The following is a 19,477-nucleotide window of genomic DNA, read 5'->3' as shown; positions in this document are numbered from 1 at the left end:
CAACTCTCAACTCACCTAGCCAAGTCACTGTCTACGAAGTCCTTAGAAAGGCACCTAATTTTTTCTATATCAAATTCATCATATAAACACAAACTTTATAGACACTCTACAAGGAAGACAGATGAGATGTTCTGCTCCCCAGAGTTCTTAAAAGTCAAAGGTATTCTCCGTATCATGCTAATACTTTAGCTCTGTTTATGTGCAGATTTATTATAACAGAACCAAAGCTATTCCCAGGAAACTTCTAGAACACTTTCTCAACAGTGGTCCTAGCAATGGGATCTCCCGTGTCAGCCCATCATGAAACTCTTGTTACCAGCACATCCTTCCAGAGGTGCGACTGTTCCTAGCCAGTGAGACATCAACAGCGACCTTCACTCTCAAATGCCTCTCTCTCAGGAAGGCTGAAACTGGTATTTACTGAACTGGGTAATGCCAAGCATAAGGGAAAAAAAAAAAAAAAAAAAAAAAAAAAAGACAGGTCAAAAAATATTGGTCAAAAAAGAAGGCAATGAAATGTTTTCATTGTGAGACAGGGAGCGAAGGGAATCGAAGCCCCTGGTTTCTTCTTTGGGGTCAACTACTATAGACTGTGAGCAGTGGGTAAGGAGAGTGCATGCTTAAACCTCCTCAAAAGTCTCTAGTGTCACAAAGTAAAGCACAATGGAAATATAACCTGCAATAATGTGCGAGCATAGAGAAGGCTAAGGACCTACACGACTCCATTCTGGTAACTCGAAGACTCATGTTATTACTGACCCCGGATGATTTGAGTCTAATCCCAGCTAGCTGGAGAGTCTCCTGTGGGTTGTTCCCCCCTCCCCAACCCCCAGTTGATTTCAGCATGGCACTTAGAACCTTTCAGATTTAGAGTAGTGTTTAGCATTTTCACCTAAAACTTTGTCTGAGCTGGGCACAGTGGCTTCCACACAGAATCCCAGCACTTGCGAGGTAGAAACAGGAGCCTCAGGAGCGCAGGAGCGCAGGGCCCGCCCCGGCTATGTAGTGAGTTTGAGGCTGGTCTGAGCTTCGTGAGAAACTGCTTTTGATAGTTCTTATCAAAGCTTTTTTTACTTGTTTCCTCGGTGACTATTCCCTTTCACTTCTAGAAGCTGCCACTTGCTCTGCGCACCTAAAACTCACCGTCAGAGAATAACTTGGGTGCACGCTTGGATTCTGTCATTCAATCGTAATTTCAGTTTGAAACTGATCTTAGTGCAGGCTGTCTATGTGTGAGAGAAAAAGAGAGGGACTAAAACCAATCAGCTGCAAGGAACGTGTGATGGGTCTGGCAGCTCCGATCTCTCCACAGCGACCCCTTCAGGCGCACAAATGCAATGCCTCCCAGTAATCCTCTCTAACCACGATTGAAAGGCAGCCCTCATGCCTTATGTGATAAATTTGAATCTTACAATTGGTGGAACAAGTATACTGAAGTCCAATCGGCCTCCCCTAATGGTTCTGCTGAAATGGGTTAGTAAGTTCCGATTCGGTAGGACCTCAATGGGTGAAAAGCTAAATCTGAATGTTTAGAGGGCACCCCATAGGTTGTCCTCTAGCTATCACGTGGGGCGGGGGGGAGCATGCATGCGCACACACGCGCACATAATATAATAAGTGCAATAAAAATTTTAAATAGATTCTGGCTTTACATCTCAGCTTTGTTATTAACGTAGTTCTATCCAAGGCACAAACCGGATCCTAAGAGCAAAGGCCCAGAAGCTCAAGTGTTAACGCGATTGAGGCAGAAATGTCAGCCAAGATAAACTTTGAGCACCAGCAAAGTTCTGTTTTACCGCAAATCGCCCTTCTGCTGCCATCTGACACACAACACCCGCAATGCAAGGAATCACACTGAAGAACCTCTGTAGGGATTATCCTGAGAAAATGTATCTGCCACTAGACAGCAAGAAGAGCCTCTTGATCTATCACGATCTCTCAGGGCAGCCTTCTCAGTCTCGTGGGGGCCACACTCTCGATGGCCGGTGGGGCTTGAAAATGTCTGGGCTTGTGGACCCCCGGGATTTCTCAGGCACTGAGCCACCAACCAGGCAGCATACACTAGCTGGTCCCAGGCCCCAACACATATATAGCAGAGGACTGCCTGGTCTGGCCTCAGTGACAGAAGATGCACCTAACACTTGAGAAAGACTTGAGGCCCCAGAGACTGGGGAGGGCTGGCCGGGTGTGGGGGGAGGGTATCCTCTTAGAGATGAGGGAGGAGGAATGGGAATGAGGCACTGTTGGAGGGCAGACCAGGAGGGGGATAACAACTAGACTGTAAAAAAAAAAAAAAAAAAAAAGATAATGATTAAAACAAAAGAAAATGTCTGGGTTTGTTCTTTAACTTTACAACCTCTGTAGCATAGTGTTGGAATTGGTCAGATGACTTAACCCAAGCCTGTCAGATCGGCACTGCTTCAAACACTTAAACTGTATGATATTTTGCCTCTCACGCGTGCCCTTTCTCTTCCGACACTCTTAAAATTAGGACATCAAGATCTATCCTGTTTCCTCATGAAGACTATTACGGAGATGATAGTTCCCTCTGATAAATGTCAAAGTGCTTTTGAAAAGGTGTGGAGCTGTATGCATGCAAGGCAGCTCTCTATACTAATTATTCACAGCCTGTCATTCACTGAAGAGCTTTTGATGGGACGATCATGAGAGGGACGTGCTTCACCACTAAAAAGTGCCTCTGCTCATTATGTTTGACACGGACATTTGGAACAGTTAAGTAACTTCCCAGATACTTGAGATAATTCATCTAGCTACCTGTATCAAATGACTCTCCAGATTAAGAACAGGCATTAGGACCAGGAAGATGGCTCAGTGGGTAAAGGCGCTTGCTACCAAGCCTGACAACCTTAGTTCAATTCCCAAACCCACATAGTGGAGTTTTCCTCTGGTTTCCACATGTGGAAAGACAGACAGACAGACAGACAGACAGACAGACAGACAGACACATAAACACACACACCACAGACATGCACACATACATGCAAATGTAATTTATATTTTTTAGGATTTTTTTTATTTTTATTTAGGGGCATGTGTGTGTGTGCCTACTTGTGTATGTGCACACCACGTAGTGATTGCAGGTACCCATGGAGTCAGAAGAGGGTACCTAACTCCCTGTAACTACAGTTGCAAGCAGTTGTAAGCAAATGTGGGTACTGGAAACCAAACCTGGGTCTTCTTGGAGAACAGCGAGTTCTCTTAGCCACTGAGCCATCTCTCCAGCTCCAATGTAATTACTAAACAAAAAAAAATTAATCTAAAAATAGAAAGGAGAAAACTGTTCACTTTTTCACAGACACCTGCCCAGAAGTTCTGCGCCTTTCAACAATTAAGCATACCCTGCTAACCTATAGTTATACTAATTCTCAACTGCGCAAAATCTTAGCAGTTGTCCTCATCCCTGGCTCATATAGTGCAATCTTTTCTCTCTTTTTAGGGTTGTTTCAAGTTTTAGTAGGGGAGTGCTAAGTTCCATTCGACTCCTCCTCTGACCTAGGTAAATATTTGCAACATCCTTTTAGCTGCTGGTGTCGTCTTTGCCAGGAACGTTCAACCAGTGGGCTCCCTTATTCGACTATGTATCTCCACAGACCTCACTCAGATGCAGATATAAAACTACAAAAAAAATAAATAAGCATTACAAGATTTAAAGGGGAGCTGAGCCATGGAAATCTGACAGAACAGTGTTGAAAGATGAACTCGAGAAGGGACAGCTACAGCGTGGGACGTGACCTGAGGAGTCGATCTTCAGGAATCTGAGGGAGGCTCTGCCCAGGAACTACCAGAAAGATGGAAGTAATAGATCCAAGCCAAGGAGACAGACTGAATTTCTGTGTGTGAGACTCTGTACTCTCTGTTCCCTGGGAAATTCATTACTTACCTCAGGTCATAAAATGGGGATTATTTTCCCAACATAATTAAGAGATTATCTGAGGAGAAATTAAGGCGCTACCGGATGCCAGAATAAAGATTTTCATGTCTTGAGAGCCTCAGTGCAGTCTTATGGTAAGAAACATGAATAAATCCAAGGGGGAAAAAAGATATTATATAAGAAACATGATGTGTAGCCGGGCAGTGGTGGCGCACGCCTTTAATCCCAATTTTTTAATTGGGAGGCAGAGGCAGGTGGATTTCTGAGTTCGAGGACAGCTTGGTCTACAGAGTGAGTTCTAGGACAGCCAGGGCTATACAGAGAAACCCTGTCTCAAGAAAAAAAAAAGGGGGGGGGACATGATGTGCCTGATCCAGAGATGCCCTCAGAGTACATGTCAATACCTATGTACTATGTGTATGTGGTACCTATAGAGACCAGAAGGGGGCACCAGATCTCCTACAACTGGAATTAAAGATGGTTGTGAGCTGCCACGTGGGTGCTAGGAACTCAACCTGGATTCTCTGAAAGAGCAGCCGGTGCCTTTAACTACTAAGCTATCACTCCAGCCCTAAAGGTAACATAATTTTAAGAGTTGGAAGAGAAAATTCATTTGACCTTAAGCATGGAATCTTTTTCCCTTGATAAGCACAAGGTTGTACTATTGAACTCTTGGAGTTGAAGGCGGTTTTAATATAGCACTTTACCATGTAGCAAATAAGACGTGAGAGTCATGTGTTGTCTTTCAGCTTTTACTATCAACTAGTGAGAAAAAGCAAGTGACTTCATTGCTACTGTATATCACCAGTAAAATGCCGATTGTCTTGGCAAGCTAAGAATATAGTTAGAAGGGAATGATGGAATATGGAAGGGAAGAAGGTGTGGCCAGAGTAGGTTCTGCTGTTCTTGCCATATATAAAACAGTCAGGACACCGCTTAAAAGTGACGGCATATGCAACAGGAATATTTGTGCAGCTAAAAGTAACACATCACGTCACTAAACAATAAAATCAAGATCAGGTGAGATTTCTATCTATTTTAAGTACATATATGAACAAAATCCGTATTTCATAAAAGAGAGTGTGGTAGTTTGAATAGGTTTAGCCCCATAGATTCATGTGTTTGAGTGCTTGACCCAAAGGGAGTGGCACTATTAGAAGGCATGGCCTTGTTGGAGGAAGTGTGTCACTGTGGAGGTGGGCTTTGAGGTCTCATACCTGTGCTCAAGCTATGCCCACCCAGTGTGGAATTCAAGTCTCCTCCTGGATGCCTTTGGATGTAGAACTCTTGGCTTCTCCAGCACCATGTCTGCCTGCAGCCTGCCATGCTTCGTGCCTTGATGATAATGGACTGAACCTCTGAACCTGTAAGCCAGTCCCAATTAAATGTGGTCCTTTATAAGTGTTGCCTTTGTCATGGTGTTTCTTCCCAGCAATAAAACCCTAAGACAGAGTAAATAGGAAATGACCTCTTTGGCTAACCAGTCAAAGGAAAATGTTATTAGCACATATTTAAGGTTATGGAGCAACCTTAAGAAGATACAGAGTGCAGAGGCCTTCCTCTGAGAGTAGGCTGGGGGCGATGAAGTTTTCTTTCGTGATGCTGAAATAAAGTAGCAAGAAGTGCAGGAGTTACTCCTTTCTATCACTGGCTACTCTACAGTGATGATGTGCATATGTTACTCTAAAGTGTTTATTCATCAAAATTAAGTTCAACATCTGACATAATAATCAGTTAGATCTCTCCATTCTGATCATTTTCCTATCCTGTTCTCTCTTATACTCGTGTATTTAAAGATTCTGTGACTTCTTCAACTCATTCATCTCCCACAGTTACTCTCATGGAATGCCCTGGAATTAAGTTCTATTACCTTAATCTTCCAAAGGTGAGGGATCAGAACTTTTGCTTTTTGATGAAATCAGAGTACAATATACATTTAGTTCAGCTAGTATATTAACTTTCCGGAAAAGGGAAAGTCAAAGAATGGGAGGGAGGGAGCTGAGGAGGAAGGGATAGAGAGAGTGAAGGGGAGAGGGAGAAACCTGACATTAGAATTCCTTATCTAACACAGGATTCTCTGTAGTCCATAATGTAATACTCCGGTTTTGTCCTTTCTGCTCTTAAATGCTCTGCCTGACTTTTGGGAGTTCTGAGATATTTATTCCAGGGAATCTGCATGCACTCTAATATGTAAAATGGGAAAGCTGAACCCGTTCTGTCTCAGCCTGATCCTGGGAGAGTGAGAATACAGAAGCTCTGGAATGTTGTCCCTTCCAATTACCCCCAGCCTTGCCGGTTCCTCTTCCCAGGAAAGACTTACAGCTCTTTTTCTGTTCAAATTGCACACACGTAAAGTGCCCCTACTAAAGGAATTTTATCTCTGGCTCTGAGTATTATATTTTATTGGGTCTTCCCTTTTCCTCTATTCCCTGTAAACTGACTGTGTCCCAGTTTATCACTGCCTGAACATCACCAGCTCCCAACCTTGAAAGCATTGCAGCTCTGAACAGTAAAAGTCTCCTTGGGATATGTAATACATAAAGCTCCCTCCGAAGAAATCAAGACTATTGGGAATTGTCTACCATGTAGTGATTCAGAAGCAAACATCAAAACAGATAAGCAAAGCGATGCTGTCTCTGTTACTGCCTCACAGAGGCGGACTCCTAATAGCAGAATATAGGGATCAGTAAAGCTCGGTAACTTCTAGCCATTGAGACCTCATTAACTATATTGTCATCCTCAGCTAAATTCAATACAGCATATGATCAAATTTATGAAAGAATCTATAGGATTCAAAACTATATTATACGTAGAAATTATACTTTCAGGTAGAGTAGAGGGTACTGGTATTATCAGCCAATACCGACTATGGCTATGAACTCCAGGTTATCAGAGGCTGCTGTCCTGTCTCTAAAGAAGACAACTCTGGTTCTATACATCTGCCTACTCTCCTCTAGGGTAAGGCATAGCTACTAATTAGCATATCGCCATTCAATAAGGAAACTAATATAATCCCTATATACAATATTAAATACTATTGATTGGCACACTTGCCAATACTTACAAAAAAGTTAAAGTGCCATTGTCATGGTGTGTGCCTGTGAGTCCCAGTACTCAGAAAACTAAGAAGATCGCCAGAATAAGCTCGTGGGCTGCCTGCACTACATGGCAAGATTCTGGCTCAAAATAAAAATGAATGTTCAACTATTAATCATTAATGCATCGAGCAACAGTTAATGCAGAGACTCATAATTGGCCAAAGTGTAGAGGATAGGAACCTGCAGGACGCTCAGTCCTAAACAGGATATCACCCCATCCAAGGCTCAAAGAATGTTCCGGAAGAAGAGGTAGGAAAAAAATGTAAGAGTTGGGGAAAAGTGTTAAGAAACAGTGTTTTCTTGACATTGGCATAGCCATTGTTCTCACAGATTCACTGGTTAGCTTTAACTGTCAGTGTGACACAGCCTGGAATCACCTGGGAGGAGAGATTCAGTTGGGGAACTGTCTGGATCCTGCCGCCCTGTCTATGTCTATGGGTTATGGTAAAGACAATTAGTCAGTATAGGAAAACTCACGCTGAATTTGGGCAGTACCATTTCATTGTGTGAGACAGAAGAAAGCTAGCTGAACAGAAGAAGCAACCAAGGATCCATTCACTTCTCTCAGCTCTTGACTGTGGTTGTGATGTAACCAGCTCCTTCAGTTCCTGAAACCTAGAAACCTAAGTCTCCTCACCTATAGGACAGAGTGACAGTGATGAGCAGGAATTCACAGGATACTGAGGGCTAATATCTCTGTCCACCACAGATACTGACCCTCAAGGGTCCTCAAGGAAATGAGGAGACAGAGCATTCCTGAAACGAATGCTTAGGGGGAAAAAATACAAGGAAATGACAGAGAGAAGTCAGTGAGGAAAGTGAGGGATGAGGTGGAGAAAGTAACGGGGGATGTCCTAGAGAGAAGGCGGGAAAGTTCCAACATGGTAAACAAACACAGCTAAAGAGTGGAAGAGACTTTAAACTGTGTCTGAATAACTATAGTAAACAATAAATCATCCACACACCACAACAAGGTAAAGGTAAAATGGGATTATTAGTTTAAGAGGAAAACAGGAAGTGGAATTTTTCAGTGAGTACTTGCCAGTCATCAGGTAGAGGCAAGCTAACACATGTAAAGGAAAAAAAACAAAAACAAACAAACAAACAAAAAAACAGTGAAAGAGAAGAGGACGAGCACATGGCAAAAGAATAAGTCTTTCCAGAGAAAAGGAAAGGCTAGGATCCATATTAATTTCCAAGAAATTTTAAAAAGAACTATTTTCTTTGAAACTGAAGAAACGGGAATAGTCAAGGATAGAAATTCTCAAGATTTTATGCCTGGCTGTGCTGGTTAATTTTAACTGTCAATATGATACAACCTAGAATTATCTGGGAAGAGAATCTTGTTCTGGTTTGTTTTGTTTTGTTTTGTTTTGTTTTGTTTTGTTTTGTTTTGTTTTTTGAGACAGGGTTTCTCTGTGTAGCCCTGGCTGTCCTGGAACTCACTCTGTAGACCAGGCTGGCCTTGAACTCAGAAATCCGCCTGCCTCTGCCTCCCAAGTGCTAGGATTAAAGGCGTGTGCCACCACTGCCCGGCTTTGGGAAGAGAATCTTAATGAGGAATTATCTAGAGCAGACTGGCCTATGGATATGTCTGTGAGGAACTGCCTTGGTTGTTGGCTGCTCCAGCCCACTGTGGGTAGCACTATTCCCTAAACGGAGCCCTGGATTATATAAGGCAGGAGAAATCAAGTAATCAGTAATCCATTGCTTATCCTCTCTACCCTGGTATAAGGCAGGAGAAATCAAGTAATCAGTAATCCATTGCTTATCCTCGCTACCCTGGACTGTGGATGTCCTTCATTAAATTCCTACCTTGACCTCCTCCCCAGAGCAATAGACCATAGCCCAGCATCATAAGCCATATAAGCCCTTTTCTCCCTGTGTTGCTTTTAAATATTTTGCATATTTGTCACCGTAACACGGATGAAACTAGATTACTGTGCTAGTTAAGATAAGAGCAAAGAGTTAATGCGTGCTAACAGACCGATTTGCACGTGGGTGGGTCCTAGAAATGAGAATGTGGGCTGAAATCTCAGCTTGTGAAGGAGTCTGCAATCAAAGTGGGATTCACGCCCTGGCTATGACTCTGCTCTCCTTCTGGGCTAGAGAGAAGGTACCACTCACTCTCCAGCCATTTCCTAGATGTTATGATAGGTCCAAAGGCTATCATATATATTTGAATGCTTAGTCACAGGAGAGTAGAAGGAACTCTGATAGGATTAGAAGGGTTAGGAGGTGTGGCCCTATTGGAGGAAGTGCGTCATTGGGGGTGGGCTTTAAGGTTTCAAAAGCCCATGCTCTCTCTCTCTCTCTCTCTCTCTCTCTCTCTCTCTCTCTCTCTCTCTCTCTCTCTCTCTCTTCCCCCCCACCCCACCCCCCCCCCGCTCAGTAATCATGATCTAGCTCTCAGCCACTTCTCCAGCACCATGCCTGCCTGCTACCATGGTCCCTACCATGAGGATAACAGACTAAGCCTCTGCAACTGTAAGTCAGCCCTCAGCTAAATGCTTTCATTTATAAGAGTCGCCTTGGTCATGGTGTCTCTTCACAGCAATAGAGCATAGACAAGGATAGACAATGACCCTGAGAAATTGCCAACGGCTTAATGCACTCTTTTATAGTAGAATGTGCAACAACCCATGATATTTAGTCCCATGCTGTATAGGTATTAGCTTATGTGGTGGTTTGAAAGAAAATGCCCCCCACATATACACAGGCTCATAGGGAATGGCGCTGCCAGGAGGTGTGGTCTTGTTGGAGTAGACATGCTGATGTTGGAAGAAATGTATCTCAGTTGTTTCCTACTGCCTACCATCTGGATGTAGAACTCTCAGCTACCTCTCCAGCACCATGTCTGCCTGTGTGCTGCCATGCTTCCTACCGCGAACCGTGAGTCAGCCCCAATTAAATGTTTTACAAGAGTTGCCATGATCATGGTGCCTCTTCACAGCAACAGAAATCCTAAGACAGCTCAGATCACAGTCACTATTACACCAGCATCTAGGAAATGGCTGGAGAGTGAGTGGTACCTTCTCTCTAGCTCAGAAGGAGAGCAGAGTCATAGCCAGGGCATGAATCCCACTTTGATTGCAGACTCCTTCACAAGCTGAGATTTCAGGCCACATTCTCATTTCTAGGACCCACCCACGTGCAAATCAGTCTGTTAGCATGCATTAACTCTTTGCTGTTTGACTTCAAGGGTGGATTGCATTCAGAATCTCTCAGACTTTCAAAACTGGCAGTGCTGTTGTTCCTCAGATCAGTCTGTCTGTCTGTCACAGATCCAGGATTTCAGGGAACTATCAATGGGAAGGCTGCACACATACATCTGAAGTGCCTCCCACATGCCAGCATGCCTCACAGTGAGTGACACAGACTAGCTCGCTGAGAAGTCAAATGCGGCGTGAGGAAAGCCTGCTGTAGATATCTCAAGCAAACTAAGGCTAAGGGACGCCATGTTGAGTATTCTCCAACAACGAGTAGTTTACAAGCTATGTTGCTAATTAGGTCATCAGCCTTCCATGGAACTGTTTCCAGAAACATTCTGCCAGCTCTAGGGCACCACATGTGTATGTTAAAACCCATTCCAAGATGAGTGCATCTCCTCCCTCAAGAGTGAACTCCCTCAAGAGTGAACTGCACTGAATTGCGGTGTTCAGTGGGAAGACTGTTGTATTTGTGACTTAATGTTTATCTAAAACACCAGAGATGTAGCAACAGTCAATTGCATACAATATCAATATCCATCCATATCCATCAATAAATGGAAGTAATTCGGGTATCAGCTGTTGATTCGAACCCAGACATACTCTACGAGGAATTGGCAGTAAACACCAGACAGTTTACCAAACCCCTATCTGAAACACTGTTAAACAGAGGCGATGGAGTTGACCAGTTACTTAGGAGGAGTTCATTAAAACTGACCTGTTACTTTCCTTTATAAATGAATATTCAATAGAGTTGAATTCCAAACTATATATAGTGATATATATATAGTTGATACTATATATATATATATATACACATATATATTTATATATGTGTATATATATACATATATACAATATATATATATTGATACAGATTTATATATATATATATTTATATATGTATATATATACATATATACAATATATATATATATTGATACAGAATGGACACCAGTGGGTTTTGGTTTTTTGGTTTTGGTTTTTTTTTTTTTTATATATATATCTCAGGTTCATTAAGACACTACTTACTTCCTTATTTAAAACATGCATTGAGGCGCTAGAGAAAGGACTCACTCAGTGGTTAAGAGCACTGGCTGCTCATTACAGGATCTAGGGGTTTGATTTCTAGCACCAACATGGTCCCAGAGGATCCAGTGCCCTCTTCTGGCTTTCATGGATACCAGACTTACAAGTGGTTCATACACATACATGCAGGTAAAACATTCATACGCATCACCACCACCACCACTACCACCATCACCACCACCACCACCATCCTCTTTAAACATGCATTGAACAATTGAAAAGTCAATAGGGAACATTTCTAGAGATCCACATTGGGAATCTGACAGTGACATTTGTAGGTGAAGCGTGTGTGTCCCGGTACACTGATGAGAAGACTATAAACCTTCAGAGTACTATTCTCCCATTTCTAGAAGCAATCATTTTATCTCACTGCCGTAGGTGATGACAAGTCTAGATTCCTAACTCCTAGTGGGAAATCAATCCATAGAACTGAGGTTTTAGAGATCACGGAGATGAATAATTAAAGAAATATGGAAAGACAGATAAAAAAAAAAACTTAAATACACTGGTGCAGCTTTCTGGATGAAATAACCTCTAATACTGTATATAGCCCAGGAAAATAACTAGAGGTGACAATTTGAGGGAAAAAAAAGTCACAGGGGAGTCCGGCGGCGGGGTTCCCGCCAGTGGGGTCCCCAGGAGGCTTTCCACACCGCTGGCTGGTGGAGGGTCCCACATTCACGCAGCCACCGTGGGCGGGCCAGCGGCTGCATTGGGAAGGTTCAGGGTTCCAAAGGCTGGGAACCTGGTGGCAGGCCCAGGAGACACGTGGAATCCAGGAGTTTTCCAAAGCTTTTATTGTTCATGGAGTGGTAGATGGGTCTAGATGGTTCGCCTCCCCCCCCATCCCACCCCAACCCCCCCACCCCCCCACCCCCGCCAGAAGCCAGGGGAAGGCTGGCTTAAATAGGGAGAGGGAAAAGGGGAGGGAATAACTTAATTAGCTACGCCCCCACCCCAGCCTTTAGATTTAAATCTCTTGAGGTGGAGCCCTGTGTTAATCATGCCTTCCACCTGTGTCCTACGTGACTGATGGGTGCAGGTAAAATGGAGTTTAGACCTCGAGTCAGGGCCCTGGGTTCTGGGGGGCGTAGCCAAACACCCAACCCAAGGATGAGGATACCCTTCCATGGCCCAACAACAATTAATTGAATCTTTCAAAATATTAATAACCAACAGGATTCTGAATGTTCCTAACTGAAAAAAACATAGATCTATGCCTGAGATGCTGGGTATAAAACTTACCCTGACCTAAACAGTATATATTATTTATAAATGCATTGAAATATATACCATAGCCCACAAATACATAATTACCTTGAATCAATTAAAACTGCCTGTTAATTTCTAAAGATAATATAACCCGGATACTTATATCTTGTCCATGAGAAATATGAAGAATGCTCTTATTTTTATTACATTTTATTTATGTATTGAATGTGTGTGAGTGTGTGAGCATCTCCATGCTACAGCATACCTGTGGAAAGCAGAGGACAGCTTTTGGTAGTCGATTCTCTCCTTTTACCTTGTGGGTCCCAAGAACTGAACTCATGCCATAGGCTTGACAGCAAGCCCCTTTACCTGCTAAGCCCTTTTGCTAGCCCAGGCTGTGACATTTTGAATAATATGGATTACTTCCCACATGCATCAATCTCCTAATCTCCACCACAAGCCAGGGTCTGCCAGAAATAGCCATGAGCCATGCACCGTGGTGCAATGGATGGGCTGCTACAGGCCAAAGATTTTATATATATATATAATATATATTATATATAAATATAATATATATTATATATATTATATATATAATATATTATATATATTATATATACACACATATATATGTATACATCATATACATACACATACATCATATACATCATATGCATATACATATATATCATATGCATATACATATACATCATATACATATACATATATTTGCTTCTGGGAGGCTCCTCCATATGCATATACATATATATCATATGCATATACATATACATCATATACATATATTTGCTTCTGGGAGGCTCCTCCATGAATGCCCTGGAGCGCAAAGCATTTCTTTTAATGTAAGATGCCACCATCTATATTTAGGAAAGAGGGGGGCCCCTTGATGAATTCAAAAGCTCTCTACTAATCTTAGCAACCCCCAACTGGTTGCGGTGGCTTTGGTGGGTGCCCACAAGTAAAAATAGATGGGAAGGCTGGGTGTCCAATAATGTGCAGATCCTCTCCCATCTCACGCATGCCCACAAAGCCTGTGGTGCCCATGTGCAGCTGCTGCCTCTGGTGAGCACAGCTACCAAGGCCGCTGGACATGAGGCTGCACATTCCAGCTCCAGACAATCCACACTAAAGTATTTGCAGGGGGAGGCAGTCAGTGTTGGAACTCCGCTCTGTCTAAGCTGGCATCCTGGCTTGTGTGGACAGTACACAAGAGACCTGAACCTTACTCTTTCCCTGAATGCCCTTGAAATCTCGGCTTAGTTACTTCCTCTGCATTAAGAAACCAATTCTTTGGGAGACAAAGAATTCTGTGCCGACCTCTCTCCCTTGCCCAACACCCCCCAGAAAAGAAACAGTCCAGACAGGAAGCCATTTAATGTGATCAGGATGCTGAAAGTGTAGCTCTTCACAGCCGATGGCTTCTGGTAGGGGTGCAGGTGGGGAAGGTCTCAGTTTTTTTTTAAGGGGATGCCTGTTTGACCATGCTCCAGTGAGTATATGGACAACACAAACTGGACTTTATCTCTCTCTCTCTCTCTCTCTCTCTTTCTCTCTGTGAGTGTCTGTCTCTTTTTCTCTGTGTGTCTGTCTCTCTCTGTTTCTCTCTGTCTGTCTGTGTCTGTGTCTGTCTCTCTCTCTCTCTCTCTCTCTCTCTCTCTCTCTCTCTCTCTCTCCCTCCTTCCTTTTTTATTCTTCTTTTGTTTCGGGGAAGGTCGTAAGGGTTAGGAGTAGACCTGGAAGGACTCTGAAGTGAAGGTGATTGGGGGTGCATTTTGTGAACTTTCCAAATGATCAATAAAATTATGTTAAAAACCAAAAAGAAAGAAGTCGATTCTTTTATATTTACTTTATTTCACCAGTAAAAATATACTATTGTTGCAATAAGTAAGTTAACATTTGCATAAGAAAACTATCTCATCCTAGTTAGTACTACTTTGGGATGTTTATAGGTTAAAGGATGCATCCTTTATGAATTAAAAAACAAGTCCACTTGCTTGTTTACTGACCATTTCCCCACTAAAATACATCAGCTTGGGGACAGAGTCTTGTCTAGTTCACCTGTGTGAGCCCAGGTTATTGAGCGAATCTTTGCTCATGAAAAGGTTTTAATACATGTCTCAAAGGGACCTGTGTACATAAATCTCTGGTAAAGACAGACTATGCATTTATTCTATCAGTTAGAGGCCAGCACATCTGTGTTCATGTGGGGGAGATGCATCTTTCTCCCACTTAACAGACTAAAATGGAATCATTTAGAAATTCCCTGTTACCCTTTCTGCCTGCTTTCCCAGACCTTTGAATATCTACTCACAGCTTTTTTTTTTTTTTTTTTTTTTTTTTTTTTGGTTTTTGGTTTTTGGTTTTTCAAGACAGGGTTTCTCTGTGTAGCCCTGGCTGTCCTGGAACTCACTCTGTAGACCAGGCTGGCCTCAAACTCAGAAATCTGCCCATCTCTGCCTCCCACGTGCTGGGATTAAAGGCGTGCGCCACCACTGCCCGGCTATTCTCACACTTTTTATTAGACATCATTAGAGATGTCTACACGTCTACTGCTCCAGGTAGACTCCAAGTACCTAAGTTATATCTTCTCTATTTTCATATTCCCAGGGCCCAAAACACCACCAGTGTTTAAGAAAAGTGGGTAAGCAGTTGCTCACAGCACATGTCTGCAAATGAACAGGGAGCTGGCATACAGAAGTCTATTTGATAGGTAGCCCTCCTCTCCCTAACCACGCCCATCACTGTCCTACCTCTCCCTAAACACGCCCATCACTCCCCTCCTACAAGCCTTCTCTCTTATAGTAAACCCATAAGGATTTACTTCTGCAATGCCGAATAACTATTAGAACACCAAAGACTGTGGACAGGTTGGAATGTGGCAGGTCCAATACTTTAAGATCCACCTTAGCTATCTTTAGCCCATTATCCATCCCTTCCCATCTCTCTCTGACCTAATGTCCTTCTGGCTGTCTGGTGAATCTTTTTGAAATGTATTAACTTAGAAGACCCTACTCTCAGCTAACCAAAGAGCTCAGTATGTCATCAGAAAGGCTGAGAGCAAATCTTTCCCTACTTTGCTTTAAAGCATGCCTGGTGTCTCTACCAGTGTATTTGAAAAACGTGCCTTGATTTACGACTTTATTCTGTTCCTATTAAAAAAAAAAAAAACAAAAACAAAAAAAAAAAAAAAAAAAACCTCACCAAACTGTTACCACATGGGGACATAGAATTTGGAGTGAGTTAAGTGAGTTGCTGGGCAATGGTATCTGTTAACGATAAGCATATGTGTACTTCATGACTCATTCCTGGGTAAAACACAAGTGTTTCTATTTGTGAAGCAAAAACAGTGTACATGTTTGCATATACCAATAATGTCCATTAAAACTAAGAGCTAAACAACTCAAATGTCCATCAGCAATAGACTGGGTAAGTAAATTACTTTCTGTTCATCAGTATGTGTGTGTGTATGTGCCACATGGATGTAGTACCAACAGAGGACAGAAGAGGGCGCAAATTCCCTAGGATGTGAGTCTAGTGTGGGAAATTTTACTGAGGTCACAATAGTGTGTGTACAACTATGAACATGTGTTATTATTCAGCAAACCACTAAGTAGCATTAATGTGTGTGTGTGGCTTAGAAGCAAGGTCTGCAGAGTGTAGGGAGGTACTTGCTATTCAAAGAGAGTATACACACTACAGGTAAGGCATGCCATTCTTAGATAATATCTATGTAGTTTTGCAATTGATCTAAAACTATTTGAATGGAATTTCAGATTTAATTTTTTGCTTGTGTCCAGGTGTAGTAGTACTTGGTGAACTGCAAAGTCACAAGTCCCTGTTAGCAGCCTGTCCAGCATGGGCCCCATTGCTGGATCTGCAGCCTGACCAGCACTGGGCCCCCTTGCTGGATCTCTGCCCTCTGTCCACGTTCCACCTCTCCTTTTATTATCTACTCCTTTGTACTACCCATATCTCACCTTCTGCAGGCACATTCCTTAGGGAACACAAATGTTCGCATTTTTTATCACTTTCGGCTCATATAAGTAAAGCCACTAAAGGCGGCAAAACAGAGAAGGGCAGCATCTCATAAGAAGGCTGAAATTACTCTAAGTCTCTGTTGGAGTTTTATAAACTGCTCTCAGAGGTCTTCTTGAAAATAAGTCAATAACTACATCAATAAAACCACCCTCCACTTCCCATCCTTCTGCCACCTGCCCAGATACCTCACGTTGATTGGTGGCTTTTCACTAGACCTTCACATGCCACTGGACAAAGGCTCATTAATAAAAGAGGACAGAGAATATTTAAAATATGTTTCTAGTGTCACACAAAGTCAATTAGGTCAGAATGCATTCTTGCTTTGTTTCTGCTCCACCGCTGAGCTAACATTCCTTCCAAGCTTGGGGCACAGTGTTCTCAGTGTGGCTCTCTGCTCTCCGAACAGTAAGCATTCCTCGGATTCCAAGAACATGCACTATCTCCACGCTTTCCTCCCACGCTACAGTGGGAGTGGCTGCCTTCCACTGTCGAAGGGATTAGAGCAAGACACTTTAACAAGTGGATCTGTTGTACGCACCACACAGGACGTGTGTGTCTGTCTGTCTGTCTGTCTGTCTGTCTGTCTGTGTGTCTGTGTCTCTGTGTGTGTATATGTATGTATGTGTCTATGTGTGTGTGTGTATGTGTATGTGTTGTATGTGTATGTGTGTATGTGTGTTTATGTGTATGTGTGTGTATTGTATTGTATGTATGTTGTATGTGTGTATATGTGTGTATGTGTGCATGTGTGTGGATGTGTGTGTATGTATGTATTATATTTATGTGTATGTATTGTATGTGGTTGTATGTTGTATGTGTGCATGCGTGTGCATGTGTATATGTTTGTGTGCATGCATGTGTGTGTATGTGTGTGTGTTTCAGGTGAGAATGGAAAATCAGGAATAAATTACTGCATGAGTCTAGAACCAAGACTTCTCCAAGAATTTCTTATTTTACTGATAGATGGACGGATAAAGAAAGCAAATCTATATGTCTGTGATTAGTCTTTGTTTTTAAAAGAAGCCATTTGCCACAACCTAAAAATGGAGGACATTATGCTAAGTCAAGTGGGCCAGCCTCAGAAAGAGCTCCAGAGAGATGGCTCAGCAGGTGAAAATGGGTTGTCCTACCAACCTGGACCTGAGTTAAGATCCCAGTTCCCACTGTGGAAGATGAGAACAGAGCCCCAAAAGTTGTCCTCTGAGTTTCACACACATGCCTTGTGCACACACACACATACACACTTCTACACACACTCACATTCCACATGCACATATGATAATAATTAATAAAGATAATAATTTTCAAAAGAAAAATGAGAACATCACAAATATAGTGATTAACAGGACATGGTGAAAAGGTGAGGGAAGAGAGGAGACAGGGGTCAAAGGGCACCCAGTGTCAGAAGGGAGGCTTACAGCACTGGAGCTCGAATGACAGTGCTGTGTACCATCACAGGAAGAAATCTTCCCAAACAAGTGCATGTTTTGCTGTTCTGTCATCAAAGGGTGGGGGGTAAAACCGTGAGACAAGAGCCATATCCATGCACTCCACCAGAAACCATTTGGCAATGTGGATCCCATAACACCATGCTGTGGACCTTGAATCTATGCAACAGAATTGTCTTTAAGAGGTATAAAAGCAAAAATTACAAAATTAAACATAATCTCCTGAAACATATATTTGGCCTAAAGTTGACGGTGGCCAGTATGTTTATGTTGGTTAGGAAATGCTGTCACATATACAGACAGACAAACAGACAGACACAAAGACAGAGAGAGAAAGAGAGAGAGAAAGAGAGAGGCAGACAGAGAAATAGAGACAGACAGAGACAAAGAGGGGTATTCATGAGATAGCTCAGACTGGCTAAGAATTTGCCATCCTTCAACCCCAGACTCCTAAGTTCTGAATGCCTGGTTCTTTCTGATTTGCTTAAAGTTGTACTAGAGTTTAGGAAGAAAAATGTTTGAACATCTTAGACATTTTTTTATGAAGCCGAACAAGAAAAGTCAACTTTGTTTGCACTCCCCAAACAGCTGCGGCAAGGTGATAAACATAAAACCATCAAATAGTTCTTTTAAAGGTAGCTTGCAGGGCTGGGAGATGGTTCTGTGGATACAGTGGTTTCTGAGCAAGCATGGGGACCTGAGTTTAGATCCCTAGTACCCACATCAAATATAAAAGAAAACGTGCTGGGTGTGGCCATGCATATCTATAACCCTAGCTCTGGAAGGTTGAGACAGGCAATCTCATGGGCTTGGTGGTAGCTAGGTAGCCAGCCAAAAGTGTGAGATTTCTGTGAGGTCCAGATTCACTGAGAGACCCTGTCGAGAAATAGATAGATAGATAGATAGATAGATAGATAGATATGAATGGAGAGAGAGACAGACAGATAGATAAATAGGTAGATAGATAGATAGATATAGATGAATGGAGAGAGAGACAGACAGATAGATAAATAGGTAGATAGATGAGAGATGGATACATAGAGATAGATAGATATAGATAGATAGATACAGAGATACAGAGATAGATGGAAGGAGAGATAGACAGATTGATAGATGGAGAGATAGATGAGTAGACAGAGAGAGATAGACAGACAGACAGACAGACAGACAGACAGACAGATTGATAGATGGAGAGATAGATGAGTGGACAGAGAGAGAGATAGACAGATTGTTAGAGAGATAGGTGAATGGACAGAGAAAGAGAGACAGACAGATGGATTGATGAAGAGAGAGATAGATGATAGATAGATGGATGGATGGATGGATGGATGGATAGATAGATGGATGGAGAGATAGTAAGGAAGGACAGAAAAGTGACAAGAAGATACCTCAGCATCAACCCCTGGCCTCCGAGTTTGCCTGCATAGGCAAGAGCGACTGAACAAATGTAGCCCCCATTGGCACAAAGTAAAC

General features: G+C 42.5%; 1 protein-coding gene across 2 annotated transcripts in view; it reads right to left on the bottom strand.

The window, feature by feature from the left end:
• Positions 1-19,477, bottom strand: part of Ctnna3 (catenin alpha 3) — a 1,449,584-nt gene that overhangs the window by 1,359,554 nt on the left and 70,553 nt on the right. The window lies entirely within an intron of this gene.

This window comes from Arvicanthis niloticus, chromosome 20, assembly GCF_011762505.2.
Source record: "Arvicanthis niloticus isolate mArvNil1 chromosome 20, mArvNil1.pat.X, whole genome shotgun sequence".
In the NCBI taxonomy this organism is placed as follows: domain Eukaryota; kingdom Metazoa; phylum Chordata; class Mammalia; order Rodentia; family Muridae; genus Arvicanthis; species Arvicanthis niloticus.
Note: the sequence above shows the minus strand (reverse complement) of the source record. Positions and strands in the feature narration are given on the sequence as shown.